We start from the raw sequence: 19717 nt of genomic DNA, 5'->3' as shown, positions 1-19717 counted from the left end.
TTTACACTCTACCACCCATGTACCCAGCTACAATCATCTTCTTGCTGTTTCTTGAAAAAAGTGCTCCATCACCTGACTCTTGGCATCTTCACTGGCTGTCCCCATGCATGGAATGCTCTCATTCTTCAACTCTATGAGAAGCTCTTCCTGATCTCCATCAATTCTAGTGTCTTTCCCCTGATGATTATTTCTCATTTATCCTCTATATGATTTGTCTGTACATAGTTATTTGCATGTTGTCTCCCTCTTGTCTGGAACATAGTTTTTATTGTTCAGTCATGTCTGACTTTTCATGACTCTATTTGGGGTCTTGGCAAGGATACTAGAGTGATTTGCCATTTCCTTCTTCAGCTCATTTTACAGATGTGGAAACTGAAGCAAATACAATTGTGACTTGCCCAGGGTCACACATCTAGTAAGTGTTTGGGGCCAGATTTGAACTTGGAAAGATGAGTCCACTCACTGTGCCACATAGCTATCCTTGCTGGCACATAGTAGGAACTTAATAAATATTTATTGCCAGGAAGAATGACATTCTGTTAAATTCATAATTTCCTTTCCCTTTGGCAAAGTGTTCCTTTCTCTTGACAGTGTTGGGACAAAAATCAGTTGTTGCACTTGGATTATAGGGAATAATATGAGCTCTGTCCCTCCCTTAAGCTGATCCCCTGAAATTTCATTACTATGAAGATTGATTCAGGTTTTAATGTTCAGTGCCTCTCCATTCAGAGGATTAGAGGGCAGAGTGATGGTAACTCCATTCTCTATCAACAGCTCTGCTTGCGTCAATTGGGGAATGGCCAAACAAGCTGTGGTTTATGAATATAATGGAATACTATTATGCAATAAGAAACAAAAATTAGGCAGATTTCAGAAAGAAACCTGGAAAGACTTATATGAACTGATGCAGTGAAATGAGCAGAACCAGAACATTATACACAGTAACAGCAGCTTTGTGTGATGATCAGCTATGAATGACTTAGTTCTTCTTAGCAATACAATGATTCAAGACAATTCCAAAGGACTCATGATGGAAAGTGATATTCACGTACAGAGAAAGAACTGATTGAGTTTGAATGCAGATCAAAGCATACTATTTTCACTTTTTTTGGTGTTTTTTTCCTTTTGGTCTGTTTCTTCTTTTACAACTTGACTAATATGGAAATATGGTTTACATGATTGCACATATATAACCTATATCAAATAATTTACCATTTTGGTAAGAGGGGAGGGAGAAAAATTTAGAACTTAAAATTTTGTAATAATGAATGTTAAAAATTGTCTTTACATATAATTTAATTGGAAAAAATACTATTAAGAACAGTTCTGCTTGACTTTGACTCATTGGAATAACTTGCCCCACTGGTAGTCCCCACTACCCCCTTTTCAGCTTTCTTTTGTATGTAGTCTTTCTCTATTAGACTGTGAGCTCCTTAAGGGCAGGAACTATCTCTTTTTATTATTTGTATCCCTGACATTTAGCACAGTGCCTGACACATAGTAGGTGCTTAATAAATATTTATTGAATTGAGTTTTATTGTATCGGTGTATTTGTTCTCTGGGAGAAACTCCCTCTGCGGCAGGGGTTCTTAACTGCCCGTGTGATGCATGTCTTTTGGGGGAAACAGGGGCCTTTTCTCAAATTAATTTTTTTTTGGGTAACAAACATTTATTTTATTTTTTCCAGTTACATGTAAGGGTAGTTTTCAACATTAGTTTTCATAAGATTTAGAGTTCCAAATTTTTCTCCCTCCCTCCCTTTCTTCCCCTCTCCATAAGACAGCAACCAGGTTATATATGTACAATCTACAAATGCTCTTTTTATCAGTTCTTTCTATGGATGTGGATAGTATGCTTCAACATCAGTCCCTTGGGATTGTCTTGGATCATTGTATTGCTGAGAGTAGGTGGTTAAGTCATTCACAATTGCTCATTGAACAATACTGCTATTACTATGCACAATGTCTTCCCAGTTCTGCTCACTTCACTATATATCAGTTCATGAGTCTTTCCAGGTTTTTCTGGGATAATCCTGTTTGTCATTTCCTATAGCACAATACCATTCTACTACAATCATATACCACAGCTTCTTCAGTCATTTCTGAATTGATGGACATTCCCTTGATTCTCAATACTTAGCCACCACAAAGAGTTGCTATAAATATTTTTTGTACAATTTTCCCCCCTTTTCTCTTTTTCATGATTACTATTGTTAACTGTTTCCCTTCCATCCTATTCCCTTCCCCATGATATTTATTCTATTATACATCTTCTTTTATCCTATCCCTCTTTAAAAGGGATTTGCTTCTGTCTGTCCCCTCCCCAAATCTGCCCTTCTTTCTTTTGCCCCACTCTCTTTATCCCCTTCTCCTCCCATTTTCCTGCAGGGTTAGAGAGATTACTCCACCCAATTGAGTAAGTATGTTATTCCCTCCTTGAGCCAATTCTGATGAGTTTAAGGTCTTTGAGCCTTTTCTGATGAGTGTAAAATTCATTTACTGCCCTGTTCCTCCCCCCCGCCCCGTCTCTTTCCCCTCTCCATAAGCCCTTTCCTTGTTTCTTTCATGTAGGATTTCACCTCATGCTACCTCTGCCCTTCCTCCTCCCCCAGTGTGTTCCCCTCACATCCTCAATTTAACCCTAAAGATGTCATCATGGGGCAGGTAGGTGACATAGTGGACAAAGCATCCACTCTGGACCCAGGGGGATCCCAGCCAAAACCCAGCCTCAGACTCAAGAGTCACCCACTGCACAACCCCAGGTATCTCCCCCAACTCCAATTTTTTATGGTTCTCTAGGGTCTTGTATTTGAAAGTCAAATTTGCCATTCAGTTCAGGTCTTTTCATCACAAGTACCTGAAAGTCCTCTTTTTCATTAAAGTCCCATTTTTTCCTCTGAAAGATTATGATCAGTTTTTCTGGGTAGGTGATTCTTGGTTGTAATCCCAATTCCTTTGCTCTCTGGAATATCATATTCCATGCCCTCTGGTCCTTTAATGTAGAAGCTGCTAGATCTTGTGCTATCCTGAATGGGGCTCCACAGTACTTGAATTCTTTCTTTTTGGCATCTTGCAATATTTTCTCCTTGACCTGAGAGCTCTGGAATTTGGCTATATTATTCTTTGAAGTTTTCCTTTTGGGATCTCTTTCTGGAGGTGATTGGTGGATTCTTTCAATTTCTATTTTACCTTCTGCTTCTAGAATATCAGGGCAATTTTCCCTGACAAGTTCTTGGAAGATGATATCTAAGCTCTTTCCTTGATCATGGTTTTCAGGTAGACAAATAATTTTCAAATTATCTCTCCTGGCTGTATTTTCCAGGTCAGCAGTTTTTCTCAGAAGATATTTCACATTGCCCTCTATTTTTATTTTATTCATTTGGATTTGCTTTATTGTGTCTTGGTTTCTCATAAAGTCACTAGCTTCCATTTGTTCAATCCTAATTCTTAGGCAATTTTCATCAGAGAGCTTTTGTACCTCCTTTTCCATTTGGCCAATTTGGCGTTTCAAGCTGTTGACTTTTTTCTCATGTCTTTCCTGCATCACGCTCATTTCTCTTTCCATTTTTTCCTCTACCTCTCTAACTTTATCTTCAAAGTCCTTTTTGAGCACCTCTATGGCCTGAGACCAATTCATATTTTTCTTGGAAGCTTTAGATGGTAACATCTTCCTCTGAGGGTGTACCTCGATGTTCCTTGTCACTGAAGAAACTTTCTATGGTCCTCAACTTTCTCTGTCGGCTCATCTTGCCTTTCTTTTACTTGACTTTTAGCTCCTTAAAGTGGGGCACTGTTTCTAGGCTGCAGTATCCCAAGCTTCAGAAGTCCCAGGTGGTATGATTTAAGGAGGATCAGGTTCTTCACTCACCTGGCCTGTTCCCTGGTCTGCAGATGGTCAACTTGCTAATCAGCCAGCTTTGTGTGTTGTGGTTGTCAGCTCTGAAGAACCTGTGCTCCACCCCACCTGGGCCACTGCTACTCAAGTCTACCTCCTGGTTCCCAGCAGAGTTGAAAAACCCAAGTTCTGCCTCAGCACCAGCATAGACCCCTGTAGTCTCCTCACTGGCAAGGGCTCAGCCCTCTCACCAAACTGTGAGCTTAGTTCCAGATGACACCAGTGCTTCAGCTGATTCAGAAGCCCTGGGGGTCTCCTTCTCTGGTGAGGCCTTCCTGGGACTGGATCTGTGTCAGGGTGACTGTGGGGTTGGGCTCGACTCCTGTCTCAGCACAGCAGCTGCCTCCTTCTGACCTTCCGAGCCATTCTTGGTTAGAAGATGATTTCAGCAGATTCTTCTGTGGGTTTTGCTGCTCCAGGCATTGTCCTATGGCATTATTTGGATGTTTTTTGGAGTGATTGTGTCATGAATTTGAGAGCTCACTGCCTTTCCTCCACCATCTTGGCTCTGCCCCGGAAGTCTCCTCCAAATTAATGTTGGTTTTTTAAAAAACAATTCAATAATATGCTAAATTTCAATTAGACATTAGTAAAAATAAACATGTACCATTTTCCCCATCTAAGTTTATGGATCCCCTGATATCTGTGCATAAACCCCCCGATTAAAAAGTTCTGCTCTAATGATACAGATTGGAAAATCCTTTGCAATTAGAGAATTGGCTGAGGTACTGAAACTTTCCCAGAATTATACTATATGTATGTATGTATGTATGTATGTATGTATGTATGATCCAGCCATCCATCCTTCCATCCATCTATCTATCTGCCTGCCTGTTTTCCTGTCCTGATGCAGGACCTACAATGTCCTGGCTTGCAGCCATCACTCTATTCAATATGCTATGTAGCCTCTCTATAAAATATATTCAAAATAAATATAAAGTAATTTTATGGGGGCAGGGTAGAGAGCATCAGCAACTCAGTCCTATAGATTTGTTTACAGAAACAGAAGAGTTTACAAATGACAATTTAGAACCAGGGTCATGGATGTCAAAAAATCATGGGTGGGGGCAGCTAGATGGTGCAGTGGTTAAAGTGCTGGCCCTGGATTCAGGAGTACCTGAGTTCAAATCTAGCCTCAGACACTTGACACTTACTAGCTGTGTGACTGGGCAAATCACTTAACCCCCATTGCCCCGCCAAAACAAATAAACAAACAAACAAAAGAAAAAAAATCACTTAAGGGGCCAGACCTCAATGATCAATGTGTATTATGCAAAGAAATGAAGAAACTGCACAAAACATCACTGTGGCCAGAAAAATTTAGTACCTATAAATATCTAGTCTAAGTGTAGTATCCATTTAGATTTCAGCCAAGCTAAAAGTTGTAAGGGAGAAGCAACAAGAAAAAGTAAGAGCAAGGTCCCATCTGGTATAAATGAGGTATTCCACCTTGGGAGGGATTTTAAGGCTTCGAGTATCTCATTTACACGTGTAAAGGTCAGCAATAAATAATAAATCTAATCCAGGACATAGACTATCTCAGAACCTTGTTACCTAGCCACTCATTTTTCACAAACTCAATAGGAAAGTGGAAAATGTAAATCGATGGTCTCCCACTTAGGGAGCCTAGCTCTGAACTAGGAATAATCATTGAGTAAGAGATTGTTGATCTTTTTCCTGGGATAGCTTAGGCTGCTCCCTGGAGAGGCTTCTGCCAATCCTAGGCCAAAGTTTTCTGCTCTTTCTGGAAGGGCTCAGTAGAATCTAGCTGCTTCTAGGAGGGGATACAACAGCTGCCCATCAATGTAAGACCAGGGAGTTCAGCAGTTTACCTACTTAGCAAAGCTGCCTCCCCCAGTAAGATGTCAGTCCAGAAGCTAAGGGATCTGCTGATCTAATATATCCAAAAGAGGTACCGTGCTCTGTGGGGATCTCACTTATTTTATCTATCAGTGACACTTAGCTTTGGCAAGGACTCTGAAGAGAGGAATGACAGTAAGTTACTGCAGTTCTGGAGTTGTAAGTTGCCTTAGCCACATATGTGACCTACATGTATGTGTTATCATGATTGTATATGAAGTTTGTGCCCACTTTTCCTCCCACTGCATGAACTCTGGGTGTCCTTATGGAAGAATACCTTCCAGATTTTTTGGTAAATGTTTTATAACTATTCATCTTGCTATGCAACTTAAGTAAATGTCTTTTCTAACAGGTAAATTGGTCTCATGGCTGATTGTTAATGAGAATCATACTGGTGGGGACTAATGAGATACACCCATCTTAGAATCTGGGGCAGCGATTACTTCTCTGAGGAACCAATCTATCAACGCAAGTATGAGTTAAGAGGGTGAGACTAGAAGGTCTCACTCACAACCAGGTGGCAAGGATTATTTGTGTCTAATATCTTTCATAAATCTACAAATACCAAATCAAAACTGTTCTGGAAATCTCATCCAGTAACTGTCCTGGAACCAGAGAATTATCACAGGCAGACTATAGACCATAATGAATGCAGATGATCCACAAAAATTTAAGAAAAAATTTTTTAATAGATATTGCCATACAAAATGTTGATAATGTCCAAGTCATATAGAATGAAAGACTAGTGGAAGAAACAGAAATCATATGGGACCAAGATGAAATAACTATCATCCATACCATTCTGTCTGTTCTTTTTTTCTTTTATTTAGAATTTTTTTCCAATTACATGTAAAAAACAATTTTAATATCCATTTAAAAAACTTTGTGTTTCAAATCATTTTTCTTCCTTCCTCACCACTCTCCACTTAAGAATGAAAGCAAAACATTTCTATATTAGTCAGGTTGTGAAAGAAAACAGATAAAAAGACTTAAGAAAAAGAAACTAAAAAAAATTAAGCTTCGATCTGTATTCAGACACCATCAGTTCTTTCTTTGGAGATGGATCACATTTTTCATAAGTCCTTCAGAGTTGTCTTGGATCATTGTGTTGCTAAGAATAGCTACAGAATATTTGAATCAGTTTACAACTACACCAACAGTACATTAATGTCTGATTTTCCCCATATCCCATACATTTATCATTTCTTTGCTCTCCTATTATCCAATCCAATAGGTGTGAGGTAGTACCCCAGAATTGTTTTGACTTGCATCTTTTTAATCAATAGTGAATTAGAGCACTTTTTCATATAGATATAGATAGCTTTGATTATTTCATTTGAAAACTCTTCATATCTTTTGATCATTTCTCTATTAGGGAATGGCTCTTATTTTAATAAATTTGACTCAGGACTCTATGTGTTTGAGAAATGAAGCCTTTGTCAGACAAACGTGCTTCAAATTTTTTCACAGTTACTATTGTTAACTGCATTTCCCTCCATCCTATTCCCTCCCCATGACATTTACTCTATTCTCCATGATCTCTATGATCTCCTTTTACCCTGTCCCTCCTCAAAAGTGTTTTGCTTCTGACTACCCCCTCCCCCAATCTGCCCTCCCTTCTATCACCCCCCACCCCATCCCCTTCCCCTCCTACTTTTCTTCAGGGTAAGATAGATTACTATACCTAATTGAGTGTGTGCCCTCTTTGAGCCAATTCTGATGAGAACAAGGTTCACTCACTCCCCAGCACCTCCCCCATCTTCCCCTCTACTGTATGAGCTTTTTCTTGCTTCTTTTATGGGAGATACTTTACCCCATTCCACTACTCCCTTTCTCTTTCTTCCAGTGCATTCCTCTCACCCTTTAATTTTATTTTTTAAAAGATATCATCCCTTCATATTCAACTCACACCTGTGCCCTCTGTCTAAATATATTGCATTTGGCTGCCCTAATAGTGAGAAAGTTCTTATGAGTTACAAGTATCATCTTCCCATGTAGTAATGTAAACAGTTTAACATTTTAATATCCTTATGATTTATTTTTCATGTTTACCTTTTTATGCTTCTCTAGAGTCTTGTATTTGAAAGTCAAATTTTCTATTCATCTCAGGCCTTTTTATCAAGAATGCTTGAAAAATATTTAAATTGGGGCAACTAGGTGGCATAGTGGATAGAGCACTGGCCCTGGAGTCAGGAGGACCTGAGTTCAAATCCGGCCTCAGACATTTAACACTTACTAGCTGTGTGACCCTGGGCAAGTCACTTAACCCCAATTGCCTCACCAAAAAAAAAAAAAAAAAGAATGCTCGAAAGTTCTCTCTTTAATTGAATTCTCATTTTTTCTCCTAAAGGATTATAATCAGTTTTGCTGGGTAGGTGATTCTTGGTTGTAATCCTAATTCCTTAGTCCTCTGGGATATTATATTCAAAGTGCTTTGATCCTTTAATGTAGAAACTGCTAAATCTTGCGTTATACTGACTGTGGCTCCACAATACTTGAATTGTTTCTTTCTACTGCTTGTGATATTTTCTCCTTGACTTGGGGAGCTCTGGAACTTGGCTATAATATACCCGGGAGTTTTCATTTTAGAATCTCTTTCAGGAGGTGATTAGTGGATTCTTTCAATCTCTATTTTACCTTCTGCTTCTAGAATATCAGGGTAATTTTCCCTGACAATTTCTTGGAAGATAATGTCTAGGCTATTTTTTTGATCATGGCTTTCAGGTAGTCCAATAACTTTCCAATTATATCTCCTGGATCTATTTTCCAAGTCAGTTGTTTTTCTAATGAGATATTTCACATTGCCCTCTATTTTTTCATTCTTTTGGTTTTGCTTCATTTTTTTCTTGATTTCTCATAAAGTCATCAGCTTCCATTTGCTCAATCCTAATTTTTAAGGAGTTATTTTCTTCAGAGATCTTTTGTACCTCCTTTTCCATTTGGCCAATTTGCCTTTTCAAGGCATTCATTTCCTCATTGGATTTTTGTATCTCTTTTGCCATTTGGCCTATTCTTTTTTTTAAGGTGTTATTTTCTTTAGTATTTTTTGTGTTTCCTTTACCAAGCTGTTGACTTTTTTTTCATAATTTTCTTGTATCACTCTCATTTCTCTTTCCATTTTTTCCTCTACCTCTCTTACTTTATTTTCCTTCTTTTTTTTGGTGATGCAATTGGGGTTAAGTGACTTGCCCAGGGTCACACAGCTAGTAAGGTCAAGTGTCTGAGGCCGGATTTGAACTCAGGTCCTCCTGAATCCAGGGCCGGTGCTCTATCTACTGCACCACCTAGCTGCCCCTTACTTTATTTTCAAAATACTTTTGGAGTGCTTCTATGGCCTGAGACCAATTCATATTCTTTTGGAAGCTTTGTATGTAGACACTTTGACTTTGTTATCATCTCCTGAGAGTATATTTTGATCTTCCTTGTCACCACAGAAACTTTCTAGGTTCAACACTTTTTTTGTTTGCTCATTTTCCCAGCCTAATTCTTGACTTTTAACTCTTTCTTAAAGTGGGACACTGCTTCCAGAGGGCAGGGTGCACTATCCCAAGCTTCAGGGGGTTTGTGCAGCTGTTTTCAGAGATACTTCTAGGAATTTATAAGTTTTTTGAGAAATGAAGCCTTTGTCAGACAAACGTGCTTCAAATTTTTTCACAGTTACTATTGTTAACTGCATTTCCCTTCATCCTATTCCCTCCCCATGACATTTACTCTATTCTCCATGATCTCTATGATCTCTATGATTCTTCCAAGGTAGTATGATTTAAGGAGAGGTATGTTTACTATTCTCCTGACCTGTACTCTGTTCTGCAAGCAACCACCGGCCTGCTTTTCTGTCTTAGAACAATGAATAGAGTCCCACTCCACTGTGGTTGCAAGCTCTGGTGTGCTTGTGCTCCTCCCCCACCCGGGACTACCTCCCAAGACTGTGACATGGATCCAAGTATGGGTGAAACAGCAGAGTCTAAGTTGTCTTTGGCAGGAAAATTATTTCACCCTATCTTTTTGTGGGTTCAGTTGCTCCAGGAATTGTCTTATGACATTATTTGAAGGTATTTAGAGGGGTCTTAGGGAGGGCTCAGGCAAGTCAGTGCCTTTCTTCCACCATTTTGGCCTGGCCTGCCCCCCATCCCCTCTGTCTGTTCTTTTTTTTTTTTTTTTTTAGTGAGGCAGTTGGGGTTAAGTGACTTGCCCAGGGTCACACAGCTAGTAAGTATTAAGTGTCTGAGGCCGGATTTGAACTCAGGTACTCCTGACTCCAGGACTGGTGCTCTATCCATCTGTCTGCTCTTAATAGTTGTATGAAATATTTGGTTGATATAGAAGCTGAGCTGTAGGCATTTTATTCAATTACAAAAAGTGATTTTTCAAATCCACCTTTTCTATAGTACACAATACACAAAATATAAATGAATAATAGCAGTATAGTGACTTCTCTCAGGGCCATTTTTATCCAAATGACATTGAAAAAGATAACAAGAAAATACAAATGAATAACTTACACTCATTTAATGCTTCCAGGTTTAGGGAACATTTTTCTTTCTTACAACACATTTGGAAATTGGGTAATAAAGGTTTTATATCCCTATTTTTAGGCAAAAAACCTAAGGTTTATGGAGTTCAAATAACTTCCCTTAAGTCATAAAGCCCATATAGTCAGGACAAATCATACAGATGCTATAAATGAGTCACCAAATATATCTTTGCCTCCATTCCTTAGATAAAATCAGTTATAGATGATAATTATTTGAATTTTTAAGGTAATTATCTTAAAAGTCAAATTGATTTGTCTGAGGAGATATGATAAGGAAAGAAAGAAGGGAAAGAAAACAATTTTGTATGTATATTCAGAAAAATGACTTGACATCATGTGATTCCTTCAAGATAGACTGGCTTATAAATGTCTCTTTAGTTTAACCTCTCATGCTGGGTAATGAGTATGCAGATATGTGATATGATTAGGAAGTCCATTCTAGGGGATAGCCCCCAATATGTTTTATACCTACTCTTCTTGCTATACCACTTAAGATAAAATGAACCCTAGTAACCCACACCCACCCTATACCCATATGGTAAGACCACTGATTCCAAAGTCATATAAGCTGGCTATAAGCCTCTGATGCCTACTTATGTGAATGTGGACAAGTCATTTAATCTCTTTTTTAACTTCTGTTTCTTCATTTGTAAAGTGAGACCGTTGAAGTAGATTACCTCTGAGAATGCTTTGAACTCAAAATCTAGGATCCTGTGGTTTTAAATATGCTATAAAGGCCCAGGTTTCTCGTCACAATTCCCTATTCCCTGAGGGAGGCAGGGGAAATCCATCTTCTGTACATGAAGCCTGAAATACTGCTTCAGAACTTCCTTCTTGCTTAAATGTGGCTCCCCATTAAAATGCAAATACTTTTGGGAGGAAAAATATTTTAAGTGTTTTTTCTCACTTGTAGCTTAGTATAAATGAAGAATTTCAGGATAGATTTTATAAGGGAGGAAAGAGAGAGTCTATGAGGTTACAGGGTATTCTAAGGAAGATGGATATGGGGTCAATTTGGAGGGTGAGAATGGGCAGGTTGTGGAAACAGGTATGAAAGAATAAATCTGCCTACTTTATGGTTCTGCCTTGGACTGGCAAAGGTTGCCCGAGACAATACATTCTTTTTTTAATTTTAATTTTTTAGTGAGGCAATTGGGGTTAAGTGACTTGCCCAGGGTCACACAGCTAGTAAGTGTTAAGTGTCTGAGGCTGGATTTGAACTCAGGTACTCCTGACTCCAGGGCTAGTGCTCTATCCACTGCGCCACCTAGCCACCCCAAGACAATACATTCTTAGAACTGGCTGCTTCAATAGAGTTGCTGGCAGCTGGTTGAAGCTGGTTTGAATCTGCCTACACTAGTGAGGGTAATGCAGGTGTGCAGTAGAAGTAAAAGCCTGACTAGTAGGGCTGACTCAGATACAAATATTAGTAAGTTTTGACACAAATGCAACTTTAGATAATGCTTACAGAGCATTTAGTTGTCAAAATTTAAGAAAGAATTAGTATCAGAGATTTAGATGGGATCTCAGAGGGCATCTAGTTCACTCCCCCTCTTATTTTTACAGGTAAGGAATTGAGGCTTTGAAAATGACTTGCACTAGGTCACACACATTGTAAGTAGTAGATGGAGGACCAAACAGATTATCTGCCTCCAAACTGAGGCCTTTCCACTATAAAATGTTGCCTCCAGTAAGTCAGTGAGTCAACAAACATTTATTAAGTACTTGCTATACACCAGGCACTGTGCTAAGCACTGAAGATAGACAGAGAGCCCCAAATAGCCCCTTTCCTTTAGGAGATTGCATTCTGATGGGAGAGACTATGTTTAAATAACTATATATACACAATAAATCAAAGTGATCTGAGAGGGGAAGGCATTAGCAGTTGGGAGGGCAGGGGTACTCTCCTTTAAAAGGGGACCTTTAAGCTGAATCTTAAAGGAAACTAGGGAAACTTAAAGGTATTAAGAAAGTAAGAGGGAGACTTTTCCAGGTGGAGGGATAGTTAGCAAAAGGGAAGAGATGGCAGATGGAGTGTGGTGACTGAGGGACTGGAAGGCGGCCCATGTAGCTGTTCATGCATGTAGAGGAGAAAGGCTTGAAGAAGACTGGGAAGGTAGGAGGGGTCAAGTCATGAGAGCTTCAAGTGACAAAGATTTATTTGATCTTGGAAATGGTAGGGAGTACTGAAGTTCATTGAGCGTAGGGGTGATGTTGTCAGATTTCCACTTTAGAAAAATCACATTTATAGCTGAGTGGAGGATGGGTTGCAGTTGAGGAGGGATTTGAAGTAGTGATTCCCTTTAGAGGGCTATAGTATTAGTCCAGACAAGAGGTGATGAAAGGCTCAACTGTATGAGTGGAGAGAAAGAAATTAATGCAAAAGATTCAATGAAGGTAGAAATGAGATTTGGTAAGGATTGGATACATGAGGAGAGAGAGAGCGTGTATATATGGTATACACTTTGTATACCATATAAATTACAAGCTATTATTAAAAGTTTTCAGTGGGTTAATTAATTAGTCAATTAATTAATTTTGGACCTATCTTCAGTTTCATAGGCATTGGGAGCACCTAATGGGACACTTTCCCTAACAATACAGTTTGACAGGGATCAAAGACACAGGTAGGAAAACCACAGCAGAACAATGTTAGAAAAACCCAGGAGAGAGTATCCAGAAAGAGATCATCAAACCGGGAAGAGAAGTTGAGAAGTTTGAATACTGATAAAAGGTCATTGAATTTGGGGGGAAGGGGAAAGAGTCATTAATGATTTCAGAGAAAGTACTCTCAGTTAAGGGGTGGGGACAGAAGCCATAGTTGCAAGGAATGGAGAATTGAATGATAGGAGAAAAAAGCGAGTGGGAAGTGATGAATGTAGACAGCTTTTGCTAGGCATTTGATTGTAAAAGGGAAAAGATTTAACACAAATTGGGTGAATTTTAAGCTGTGATTGATTCATAACACAAGAAGATTTGTCTTTATAAAACCTTCATTTGAACCTTCCTTTAAAAGAGAAGCTTTTCTTTTATACAAGATTGAATTTACATATAATTTTTTTCACAAGCATCTCTCTTGCATAAATTACGGTAATTCAAATAATAAAAATATGTAATTTACAGTCAACTCATCTCTTAAAATGAGATGTTAAAAGTGAATTTAACTATCATAATTATATAGTTAAAATAAAGAAGCAACTCCCCACCTTCCACAGGATGATTTCTTTACATTTGAATTTTCAAAACTGGAAGATTCATGAAAAAAAAAAAGATATTCCCAAGAAAGCTTCTAAATATAATTTCAGAGGTGAAAAGGTCTCAGGTTATGATGGCACATTCATTACCTGCTGACAGAAATGAAACTATTAAGGAGTTCTCAACTATTTTGGAAGGGGTAATCTAGTTTAAAACATAATGTCCTTATTGATCGTTAGAGTTTATCATATCTCTAAACTTCTTGTACTCTTGTCCAAAATTTGTTTGAATGCCAGGATATAATCATACAGTTTTTTTTTAATGTAGCAAAGCAGTAAGGACTTTGTCATAGTCAGTAAAGATGATGTTGGTCAAGATTATTTATAAAGCATGGTATAGTATCTAGAAAGGTTGCATTTTGACTTCATCTGCAGTGACAACTCATGCTTTTCTCACAACCAAAATCTCTCAGTTGGGGACTTCAGCTGGACTCTCTGAGACGTGTATTTCTTTATCTTTTCCTACTTATTTTTCTTTTTTAAAAAAATTATTTAAAACATTTTTTTCTACTTCTATTTTCAAATTAAAATTCTTCTCCATTTTAAATGATCTTTTCCACTCTTTCCTCCTTTCTTCAATTCATCGCTCTTGGCACCCCCTACCTCTCTGCTCATTAGGTTTCCTATTGTTATCTCAAAAGAAAGTCAACTGTGTTTATCAGTCTGAACAACTATACCTTCAGTAAGTTTAAGAAGTGTGGATAACCTTGTGGGGAGGTTAAAAAGTTCTTCCTTTTCAAGCTTGACATCATATGTTCATTTAAACGCACAAGTAGTCTCCTTCCCAAGAATCATTATCACCTTTTTATGGAAACATTAAATTAACTACAAATAGGTCAGGAAAACTAACTACAGTTTTGGTTCTCCCATAAATGGAATTTCCACGGATTTAGTCCCTTTTTATTTATCCCAGCTGTCTTTCTTCTTTTTTTTCTTTCTGCATCAATTTTCCTTGCAGAGTTTAGTATCTCATCAAACATTTAGTAAGTCAATCATTGAACCTGTCCTTCTTGAGAAATGAATTTGGATCATGAGAACACTATTTGGGGTATTCTATTTAATCCCCATAAAATACATTAGGAAGTATGCCCTCCACCCCAAATCAATCAGCATTTAAAAAGTAAAGTTACAAAACCAACCTGCTACTTGAAGAAGAGATGTTGTATTTAATGATAGCCTGGAAAGGAAAGTGGATTATCACAGTCTCAGTCAGCTTCTGAACTTAGCTCCCTCACCACAATTTCTGGACACAGGTAGTGTGGAGAGATGGTTAATAAGCAACCCCTCCCCGTGACTCTTTCAACTTACTTTCAATAAATGGCCATGAGCCCTTTAGTCAGGGACTGTGTCTAATTGGATATTCTTCATAATGCCACTGCTATGGGTGCACAATCATTTTTTAATAATGATAATAATCAATTGGCACATCATGAAAGCCAAATCCTTTTAATTGGCTTAGGAAAGTAGAATAAAATGGAAATGAAGGAGAAAAGTGCTGGAATATATTTACTATCTTAAAAGTAGCATTTTAAACATTTAAACTTATTTTTATTTCTAAAAATCTTAATCATATTTTATTTTTTCCCCCAGTTACATGTAAAGATAGTTTTCAACATTTGTTTTTTTAAGATTTTAAGTTTCAAATTTTTCTCCCTCCCTTCCTTCCCTCTTCCCCCCCAAGACAGAAACCAGTCTGATATAGGTTTATACACACACACACACACACACACACACATATATATGTACACATATATACATATATACAATCATGTTAAACACATTTCCATGTTAGTCATGTGACAGAAGAATCAGAACAAAGGAGAAAACCTTAAGAAAGAAAACAACAGCAACAAAAAGTGAAAACAGTATGGTTCAATCTGCATTCAGATTCCACAGTTCTTTTTTCCGGATGTGGAGAGCATTTTCCATCATGAATCCTGTTATGGGGAAATAGGTGGGGATTTGGGATAGGGCTTTGGGGTAGGGGTTCTTAGGAATTCCTCTTTAAAGAATTACACCCTCTTGCACACAAATCCAATTAGAATAAAATAATAGTTTATTTAGGGGCTAAGGAAAGGAAACCAAGAGAGAAATCCTTGGACTTCTCATGGGGAGAAGGCATGACACAGAGGTGTGGCTCTGAGATACCTAACTCCTCGAGCAGGAGACAGGCAGATACTTTTATAGAGGTCCAATGGTGGTCCAATGACGTGATCATCTGACTGTGGAAAGTTCCCCCATTAAGGGAGGACCATCCCCCACTGGTGGTAGCTGGGGAAGCTGGATGAAAGGTGGCTCTGGATCTCTCAAGCCATCTCTCTGTTCCTCATGCCACAAAGGCAGCAGCCACACCCAATCTTATCTCTCTCAGGGGTGGGGGAGACTGGTTAGGTGTGTTTGTCCTTTGGTTTAGTTTCTCAAGGAGAAAGTTCTTTTGATTTACCCCACAAAACTTCTGGGGTACCCGGGGTCATTCAAATGAGGTACCCAGGCCCATAACAAGTCCTTTGGAATTGTCTTGTATAATTGCATTGCTGAGAAGAGCCAAGTCTATCACAGCTGATCATCACACAATGTGAAAGTACCATTTTTTAAATGATCAAGCCAGATTACATGGAGTAACTAGCTCACGTGTACTTATTTCAGAAAAAAGATTATTTTTTGATGTTGGAATTCTAAAGTTATGTTTAGAAATAAATCATAACAACAGGTCACAAAACAAATCCAGAGGACATAAAGGATATGAAAGTAACTTCTTAATGTTTAAGGCTTACTTTCAAAAATGATGAATTCAAATGACAGAGTATGGAATACTAAATAGAAATAGTATATACAAAAATCAGTAGGTGGAAACAGATTATAGAATGAAAGAAAATTTAAGAATAAAAACCTTTTATGCAAACATTTTGCCTTTCTTCCTTTTTAATGGAAATCTGGGATTTATGCAAGAATGGATTGCTAAATAATTTCTCATAAGAGTTATTGATCTTATAGGCTACTGAAAAGAGTCTGAATTTATCAAACTTCTCTAACTTAAATATAAAGTTTTGGAAATGTAATGATACAGCTGCACATAATCCTGAAGTTGATGGAAGTTCTCTTAAAAATCTATGGAGTGGGGCAGCTAGATGGCGCAGTGGATAGAGCACCGGCCCTGGAGTCAGGAGTACCTGAGTTCAAATCCGGCCTCAGACACTTGACACTTAATAGCTGTGTGACCCTGGGCAAGTCACTTAACCCCATTGCCCCGTTTAAAAAAAAAGAAGTTAAAAGGGAACAAATGGCAGAATTCATGGCTTACACAGTAGAAGTAACTACCAAATAGAAAAACTTGAATCCAAAAGAGCAAGTCTTTCTAAAGAAGAAAAAAAAAAGAAGAGAACAACTAACTACATGTTAGTTCTGAAGTCCAATATTTAGGAAGAGAAGCAAAAGCAACAATGTTATAAGAACTCAATCTCTGGGCAAGTAAAACACATTCATCCCCAAAATAGGATGTGCAGAGGTCTATCAAAAACATGACAAATTAAAAATAAAAAGCAAACCAAACATCACAATGCAATAAGTAATATAAGAAAACTGCCAAGAACTTATGAATACAGAAAACAAAGCCCCAGTGAAAAGAATCTACAAGCTGCCTACAGAAAAAAAAGCAAAACAAGGGAAAACCATAACAAAACAACAATAAACTATGCTTCAACTACAAGACAGCGGTTAAAGTTATTGTTGCCATTGATAAACACAAAATTCTGTAAGCAACCAAGGGAAAGACCTTTTAAAAAAGGAAAGGAAATAAAAATAACAAAAGATTATTCTGCACCCACCATAAGATGCAGAGGGGAATTAAATTCTATATTTCAAACAGTGGGCAGCTAGGTGGTGCAGTGGATAGAATGCCAGGCCTTGAATCAGAAAGATCTGAGTTCAAATGTAGCCTCAGTCACTAACTAGCTGGGTGACTGTGGGCAAGTCACTTAATCCTGTTTGCCTCAGTTTCCTCATCCACAAAATGAGCTGGAGAAGGAAATAGCAAACTACTTTAGTATCTTTGCCAAGAAAACCCCAAATGGGGTTTTAAAGAGTCAGACACAACTGAAAATGACCAAATAACAACAAAATTTCAAAAACCAAAGGAGCTCAAAATGCAACCTAAAATGTCATACTCTGCAAATCTGTGCCTGATCATAAAAGGAGATGGATGTTCAATAAAAGAAATGTTAGAAATATTTCTACACAAAAAACCCTCAAACTAAAAATAGCCATGAGCAAATTATTTGCCTTGCAAATATACCAAATAACAGAAAGAAAGGTAAGCAAATAGTTCAAAATTGATTTTCCCCTTCTTGCCTCTGCCTTTTGCACTTCTTTGACTTCTTCACCATCCTCAGTACTGGCACCTTCTTCTTCTCTCCCAGGCTTTTTCAGCTTTCTTTTATGTTGTCCCTTCCTTTGGACTGTAAGGTACTTGAGGGCAGAGATTATCTTTCTTTTTTTAAAATTATATCCCCAACTCATGCAGTAAAGTTTAAATAAATGTTTATTGGTTCACAAATACAACTCTCAAGGAAAGTAACACGAATGAAACGAATTACTCCATATCTAGAGACTATTTTTTTGTTTTGTTTTTGGCGGGGCAATGAGGGTTAAGTGACTTGCCCAAGGTCACACAGCTTGTAAGTGTCAAGTGTCTGAGGCTGGATTTGAAATCAGATCATCCTGAATTCAGGGCCAGTGCTTTATCCACTGTACCACCTAGATTCCCCTAGAGACTATTAAAAAAAAAGCCCTAGAAATAAAGACTCCTATAGGGTAAAAAAAAAAAGTAAAAACAGAGATTTCTTTCTAAAAGTACTAAAGGGACAAAGCTGAAATTTGAACTTAAAGTAATAGAAATGACAATGGAGGAACAGGGCTGAAATGCTATAGACTAAAGCTTACACTCCTGGTTGGCCATGCTTACCCACCCTCAAATAAATCACAGGCCATCACCAGTTGTCTTCACTTTTGTCCTGCTGCTGGACTTTGATGACTCTGGAATAGAAAGTGAGGCTGACTACTATGCAACCATACCTTGCTTAAATCCACTTCAGGCATAAGTGAAGATATCACCCTGTGTTGTCTCTTTGAGAAAGAATGTATAACAATGACAATATCAACAATTTTATGGAACTAAAATGCTAAATGGAACGGTGTATAAAAGCAAGATGGGATGTAGAAAATAAGAGAGGAATGTGTGATGTATTCTAAGCAGGTCTGTAGTAAATAACAAATGAGAAATAATTCCAGTAGTCTTTTTTTTTTTTTTTTAGTGAGGCAATTGGGGTTAAGTGACTTGCCCAGGGTCACACAGCTAGTAAGTGTTAAGTGTCTCAGGCTGGATTTGAACTCAGGTACTCCTGACTCCAGGGCCAGTGCTCCATCCACTGCGCTACCTAGCTGCCCCCCAGTAGTCTCTTAAGAGTAGGTGAGGTGACAAAGGGAAGGTTTGAAACTGGGAGAAAGAAAGAGGAAGGTGTCAACTCTGGGGTTGGAAAGATTCTTAACAAAGAACATGCCTGGAAGAATAAGGGAAGGAGAGATATTTTCTTTTTCTTTTAATTAGTTAAAAACTTTTTAAAATTGTGGTTTTTTAATCATAAAAGTATTTTATTATTTTCCAGTTACATGTAAAGATAGTTTTCAACATTTGTTTTCATAAGATTTTTAGTTCCACATTTTTCCCTCCCTCCTTTCCCTCCCCCTCCAAAAGACAGAAAACAATCTGATATAGGTTATATATATACAATCACATTAAACATATTTCTGCATTAGTCATGTTGTGAAAGACACACATTCAGAACCAAGGGAAAAACTCAAAAAAGAAAAAAATGACAACCAAAAAGTAGAAACAGTGTGAGAAATGGGTAGTTGTCTCCTCTCAATGCGGATGTTAACAGTCAGTCATACTCCCCCTGACCTATTTGTAGGACAAAGATCTCAGATCCCCTCCTCCCCATCAGGTTAGCAAGGTCACATGGTTCAAGGAGCCCTGGTCTCAATAAGGTCTGCTCCAGAGTTGTGTCCATATAAGGAAGTATAAGGTCCACTCCTGAGTTATGCCCATACAAGTGTTAAGGGCTAAAAGAGGGGAGATTTATGATCTAATATCCAATTTTAAATCTCACACAAGGAAGAG

Source organism: Dromiciops gliroides, chromosome 4, assembly GCF_019393635.1.
Source record: "Dromiciops gliroides isolate mDroGli1 chromosome 4, mDroGli1.pri, whole genome shotgun sequence".
In the NCBI taxonomy this organism is placed as follows: Eukaryota; Metazoa; Chordata; class Mammalia; order Microbiotheria; family Microbiotheriidae; genus Dromiciops; species Dromiciops gliroides.
This window is presented reverse-complemented; position numbering follows the sequence as displayed.